Source organism: Triticum urartu, chromosome 1A (genome assembly GCF_056163025.1).
Source record: "Triticum urartu cultivar PI428250 chromosome 1A, HENAU_Tu73, whole genome shotgun sequence".
NCBI classification, from domain to species: domain Eukaryota; kingdom Viridiplantae; phylum Streptophyta; class Magnoliopsida; order Poales; family Poaceae; genus Triticum; species Triticum urartu.
The window spans coordinates 188,914,122-188,920,745 of NC_141873.1; positions in this window are offsets into that span (position 1 = coordinate 188,914,122).

Sequence of the window (6,624 nt, forward strand, 5' to 3'; positions counted from 1 at the left end):
AGGGTGTACAGTTCACTCAAATTATCCAAGTAAAGCTAGTCTGACCTTTGTTAAAATTAATGTTCATTATGTTATAGGAGGATGTCTCTATGTTTGTCTCTAATGCATGTCGATTACATACCTGACATCGTGATCTAATGGTAAGTCATTTCTTTTTGTACAGTGTCACTGAATTGTCAAGGCGGTGATGGCATTTTATTTTAGTTGAACTGCACAAAATATGCTTAAAAGAAGAGGAAAGGTCAAGAATGGTTCAGTTTTTAAGAGAATACTATGTATGCCTTCCTGACCTCAGCCGTTGTTGCCTTATTTATTCCTTCAAACAGGTGGTTAGAAATAGTCTTGCTACCTTTTCCCATTAAGAAATTGGAATGCTTATATTTTTGAGTCTATGCTTCAACAAGTGCCACTTTTATAGTAATCACACTTCCAATATCTGTGCAAATAGGGATGCTCGATTTTAGTGGAACTCCACAAAAAGTCGAAATTGTTCAACATTAGGAGCATGTTTTCTTCCAAACTGTTATATCCAATTGGTGGCACTATGAGTTGTTCATTATGAAGGTACATGGTTTGCTACTATCTTGCTACTCTTTTTGTATTGTCATTAGATAGTAATATTAGTGGTTTGCATGTGAATTTATTGGCAGGGTAGACCTACATTGGAGGTGCAGGACATGATTCAATGATTGGATGCTCAATTTCGGTTGTATCAATTTCACCTCTTCCATCACTTCAAAGATAGATATCCTTGGCCTGATGAAGAATAGGTGCTATATTTCTGCTCTATACCAGCAAATCAATTCCCTACAGAATTGTCTAGGGCAAAACATGACAGTCTCAAATTATCCAGTGCAAAACATGATAGATGCTAAGCGGAAGAGACGTGTTTAAACCGAAAATACAAGGTGGGGTATATGTTTACTAGCTGCTTGATATTTGTGCAGACAGATGTCTGCCCATTGCTATTTGGTAAACAAACAAAGTGACCGAAGTTTTGGTGGAACTGCACAAGAGAATAGTATAGTCACTGCATGCAGAGCCATTTGAAAATAGACACAGAAAGATTGAATAGTCACTGCATGGACTTCATAAAAGTAGTATTGTACTATTTATTGGCCAACTCTAGGTGCTTCATTGCTTTGGTATGATTATACAATGGGCATCATTTTGCCTAAGTTAAAGTTTGTATTTCGAAAATAGTCTCGCCGTGTGATCGAGAGAAAACCAAATCATATTGGAGTGGATGTTCCTCCATCATGTGTGGTTCATTCTCATGGTTCCACCTGTTGGTGAAACCACTTACGTTTGCAAGAGGAATTGTAGACTTCACAAACAAAATTTTCTTTCACTTTGTACTGAATGTTGGCGCAGAGAAGCATCCATCTTAGTAGGAAGAGCAAATGTTTTTTCTAGATCTTTGGTATTGGAGCTACATATTTGTATATGATATGTGAATCATTGAGATGCATTAACATGTTGATCTTATGTATGGGAATCGTACTAGTTGGTTGTGAATTTGGGCTACTAATGTGAACATATTACAATGCCAGGCATGTGAGTCTTGTGTAAATATTTTGAACGGATTGTCTCTTACTACTGTCCATAGCATGATCCTTATTTCTGAGTTCTCAGTGTTTACAAGTTACTAGCAGTTCCTTATTTCTTTTCGCTTAGTGTTTACAAGTTACTGATCGATCACTAGCTAGCCTACTAATACGCTCCTAGCAGTTTTAGTGGCGACGCAAGATCCAAAGGTGGTAGTTTTTTGAATAAAAATGCCCACCTCTGAAGAAACTGACATGTTGTTCTGAAGAAAATGCCAAGCGAATCTGAAGAAGCTACCAGCAAAAACGTTCACAAATGCCTTATCTCCCAGCGAACATTCATCAGCTAGTGCGGTCCTACCCGTACACTATCCAACCGACTCGATCCTACACGAATAACCAGCGGATCATGTACGTACCTCATCTGGATGAATCAAGCGCACTTGTTTGACCATCATGCCGATGTGCGACCCAGCACGGACGGGATGGGACATCACTGTCATAATTTCAATTTTTCTAGTTTTCCATGGCAAGCTGGCGCGCTAAGCCATGCCTGCTTATGCATTGAATTTCGATGACCGCGATGACCGTCGCGTTTCCCGCGACATGCTGGTTCACCTACCTTTTGCCTATAATTACTAGTTCCCGGTGTTCTCTGGTAGCACCATCACCCAACTCGCCTTATCCTCATAATCCCCCACCGGCCCGACGTTGCTTGCCACTTGCCCTTGCTCTCGCCACATCCATCATGCCCCCTGCCCGTCCGCAATAGGCGACGCCGGAGGCGGTCATCGCCGGAATTAGAGTTCGGTTTTTCACCGGAAGGCAGGCGGAGGGAGGAGGCTTTCTATTGGTCTTTAGATGGCAATGCGGAGTATGAGGACTTGTTGGAGCGTGACCGCCTAGCGGAGGAGCAGCGTGTAATGCCCCAAGACCGTTGTGCCAGGTGTCTTCCAGTTTCGCGCGTTGTTGCCATGTCATTTGCTTGCATGTTGCATCTTGCTCAGAATTTCATCTACTTTCATAATATGCAACTTTCATCCATGTTAAAACATTTAAACTTGCTGTTTATTAAATTTGCTCAAATGCCATGTTAAAATGCTTTATTTCATAACTAATTAACCGTAGCTCCGAATTTAATAATTTATATATGTAAATGGGGTGGAAAAATGCATATATTAACATGGTGGCATTACTTTGCATGTTTAACAACTCAAAAAATATGGTTTAGGGCAGAACCGTACCAAATTCATAATATGCATATGGGGATTTTCCCAAATTGTTGCTTGTTGTTCCGGCCTCATTTAAACTCACCTAGATAGGTAGTTGTATTATGCTTCCCCCCTTGCCATGCTAACCAACATTTAATATTGATGAGTACATAACCGAGAGAGAACTAAATAAGTCATGTGGTGTTTCGTCAATACGCAACTCGTTGCATATTGAGCTCCACTTAATTTGTAGCATTGTTTGTGCACTTTTCCATGCCATGCCTCATTAAACCGGACATGCATCATACTTGGTTGTGCATCATGTCATGTTTATGTGATGGTTGTTTATTATGTTGCTTGCTTCTTTCCGGATTGCTTCTTTCGTTAGCTTTGGTTTCATTCCTGAGTTGTGAGGATTCGTTCGACTACGTTGGGTCGTCTACTTCTTGGACTCGTTCTTCTTCCTTGCGGGATCTCAGGCAAGATGACCATACCCTCGAAATCACTTCTATCTTTGCTTGCTAGTTGTTCGCTCTATCGCTATGTCGCGCTACCTACCACTTGTTATATCACGCCTCCCATATTGCCACGTCAAGCCTCTAACCCTCCTTCCTAGCAAACCGTTATTTGGCTAAGTTACCTCTTTTGCTCAACCCCTCTTATAGCCTTGCTAGTTGCAGGTGAAGTTGAAGTTGGTTCCATGTTGGAACATGCATATGTTGGGATATCACAATATCTCTTATTTTAATTAATGCATCTATATATTTGGTAAAGGGTGGAAGGCTCGGCCTTATGCCTGGTGTTTTGTTCCACTCTTGCCGCCCTAGTTTCCGTCATACCGGTGTTATGTTCCTTGATTTTGTGTTCCTTACGCGGTTGGGTGTTATGGGAACCCTTGAAAGTTCACTTTGAATAAAACTCCTCCAGCAAGGCCCAACCTTGGTTTTACATTTGCCTAACAACCTAAGCCTTTTTCCCTTGGGTTTCTGGATCCCGAGGTTCATCTTTATTTTAACCCCCCCCCCCGAGCAAGTGCTTCTCTAAGTGTTGGTCCGAACCGGGCAACCTGCGGGGCCACCTCGGGGCAACTTGAGGGCTGGTTTTACTCGTAGCTTGACCTATACGGTGTGCCCTGAGAACGAGATATGTGAAGCTCCTATGGGGATTGTCGACACATCGGGTGGCTTTGCTGGTCTTATTTTACAATTGTCAAAATTTCTTGTAACCGGGATTCCGATACTGATTGGGTCTTCTCGGGAGAAGGAATATCCTTCGTTGACCGTGAGAGCTTGTGATGGGCTAAGTTGGGACACCCCTGCAGGGTTTGAACTTTCGAAAGTCGTACCCGCGGTTATGTGGCAGATGGGAATTTGTTAATATCTGGTTGTAGAGAACTTGAGACTTAACTTAATTAAAGTGCATCAACCGCGTGTGCAGCCATGATGGTCTCTTTTCGGCAGAGTCCGGGAAGTGAACACGGTCTTGTGTTATGCTTGAACGTAAGTAGTTTCAGGGTCACTTCTTGATCACTTCTAGCTTCACGACCGTTGCGTTGCCTCTCTTCTCGCTCTTATTTGCGTATGTTAGCAACCATATTTGCTTAGTGCTTGCTGCAGCTCCACCTCTTTACCATAACCTACCCATAAGCTTAAATAGTCTTGATCTCGCAGGTGTGAGATTGCTGAGTCCTTGTGACTCATAGATACTTCCAAACAGTTGCAGGTGCCGATGATACCAGTGCAGGTGATGCAACAAAGCTCAAGTGGGAGCTTGATGAAGATCTTGATCGTTGTTTTATGTCTTTTCCGGTTGATCAGTAGTGGAGCCCCAGTTGGGACGATCGGGGATCTAGAATTTGAGGTTTTCTTCTTTTATTTTGGTTCCATGGTCGGACCTTGATTGTACTTTGTATGATGTATGGTTAACTTGGAATTTGTGTGAAGTGGCGATTGTAAGCCAACTCTTTATCCCTTTCTTATTCAGTACATGGGATTGTGTCAAGATTACCCCACTTGCGACTAAACCACCATGCAGTTATGCCTCTAAGTCGTGCCTCGACATGTGGGAGATATAGTCGCATCGTGGGTGTTACAAGTTGGTAATCAGAGCCATCCCTGACTTAGGAGCCCCCCTGCTTGATCGAATCGCTAACGTTGTTGAGTCTAGAACAAAATGTTTTGAGTCTTAGGATTATATATATATATATATCGGAGAGTAGGATTCTTTTTACTCCTCAGTCCCTTCGTCGCTCTGGTGAGGCCTCCTGACAAAGAAGTTTTGACTTCCCTCTCCTGAAATTTCACAAATTTTTTTGGATCACGCGGGTATCTTGGAATCGTTTCGATATTCTTGTGATGAGAACATTGTTCTTGGTGCCTCCTGACATTTAGGGGTTGTGGCAGTGTCCCGGGGAATTGAACTCTGAGGTGTTCTCGTCACAATTTTATCGTTGCAATTCTGGAATACCTGAGTTCGCCGACATCGAAAATCTCTTTTATGCAGTTGTTGGTGAGATAACCTCGACGCCACCCAGTACTGGGGCGGGAGTTTCGGAGTATTGCCATAACTCATATAACGGATGCTTTTCGAAGGATGAGGTACACGATTTCTGGAGTTTTCTTGGTTATGTGTTGACGGATGGATACAGCTGGATGTAGGGATTGTTAGTTTGGGTGAGATATATTGCTTCCCCTATATCCCCAACACCAGGTTGCATAAACAGAAAGTTTCGGGAGTTTATATGTGGGAATTCAAGTAGCTCCTAGAATATCTTTCCGACAGATGCATGATATGGGATTGGGTAAATCTCTATCATATGTATTTGTTCTGGCTTATTCTACAAGTCAATCCTTTGTTTTGTTTTGGTTTGTGGTATTCGAGTTGCTTCAATGTCAAGTGTGATTCCATACCTTTTCCAAACGGTGTTCTCATATTTCAATGGGAGTACTAATCCTTCTTGATCACTGAGGTTGTCATGTCAACTCTTTTCCAACCGGCGTGCTTCTCTTCAAGTGCATCTGACATTCCAACATTCTCAAGATCAATTCTAAACTTTTCCTCAATGGTATCCATTCAATCTGCCCCAGGTTGCCTTTGTTTTCCCTCCCTCCCACCCTTTCTTTTTCTTCAAGGATTCAGATTTCTTAATCATGTATCCTTTTATTTGTGAGAAGTCTCTTCACTCTTTTCTTTCAATGTTTTACCCGGTTTTTCTTATGAAGATGCTAAGGGAGCTTCAAGTTCGTCACTCTTCACTCGTTTTCTTCTCCGGTGGATTCAATTAAATCTTGGTTGATCATATCCTTTTCCTCATTCCAAATGTTTTCCCATGCCGGTGCACCCCTGAATCATCCACTTCTCGCTATTCAATAGTTCCGGAGTGCTGAAGATATCTCAGAAGATTCAAGTTTCCATTCTCAATTCGCTCAAGTTCTATTGAGGATGCTATCTCATTCAAGCCATTTAACTCAACTGGTGCAATCTCTCTTTTAAAATCGTTCAACGGTGTTTCTTTTGAGTGGGCCCTAACCCATAGGTCTTTCCCAGGATCTTATCTAACTCTTCTAATTTTCCCGGAGCTATCCTCAAATTCTTTCAAAGTTGATGTAAGAATGAATTATCATCAGTCATATGTCTTTCTCCAAGATCTTTCAAATTTATTTTCATTGTTGATTCAACCTTTATATTCTTCATTATTCTAGAGGGTCTCAACAATTCCTGATGGTGTTTCTCGTCGTCATTCTTGAATTTGAAGACCGAAGATGAGTTTCTCTTCAATCATATCCGTTCTCTTCAAGATTCATGGTTCTAACTTCATGCCATCCTCTCAAAATTGTTTTCAATTCTGAGAATTCTTTTCACCCATC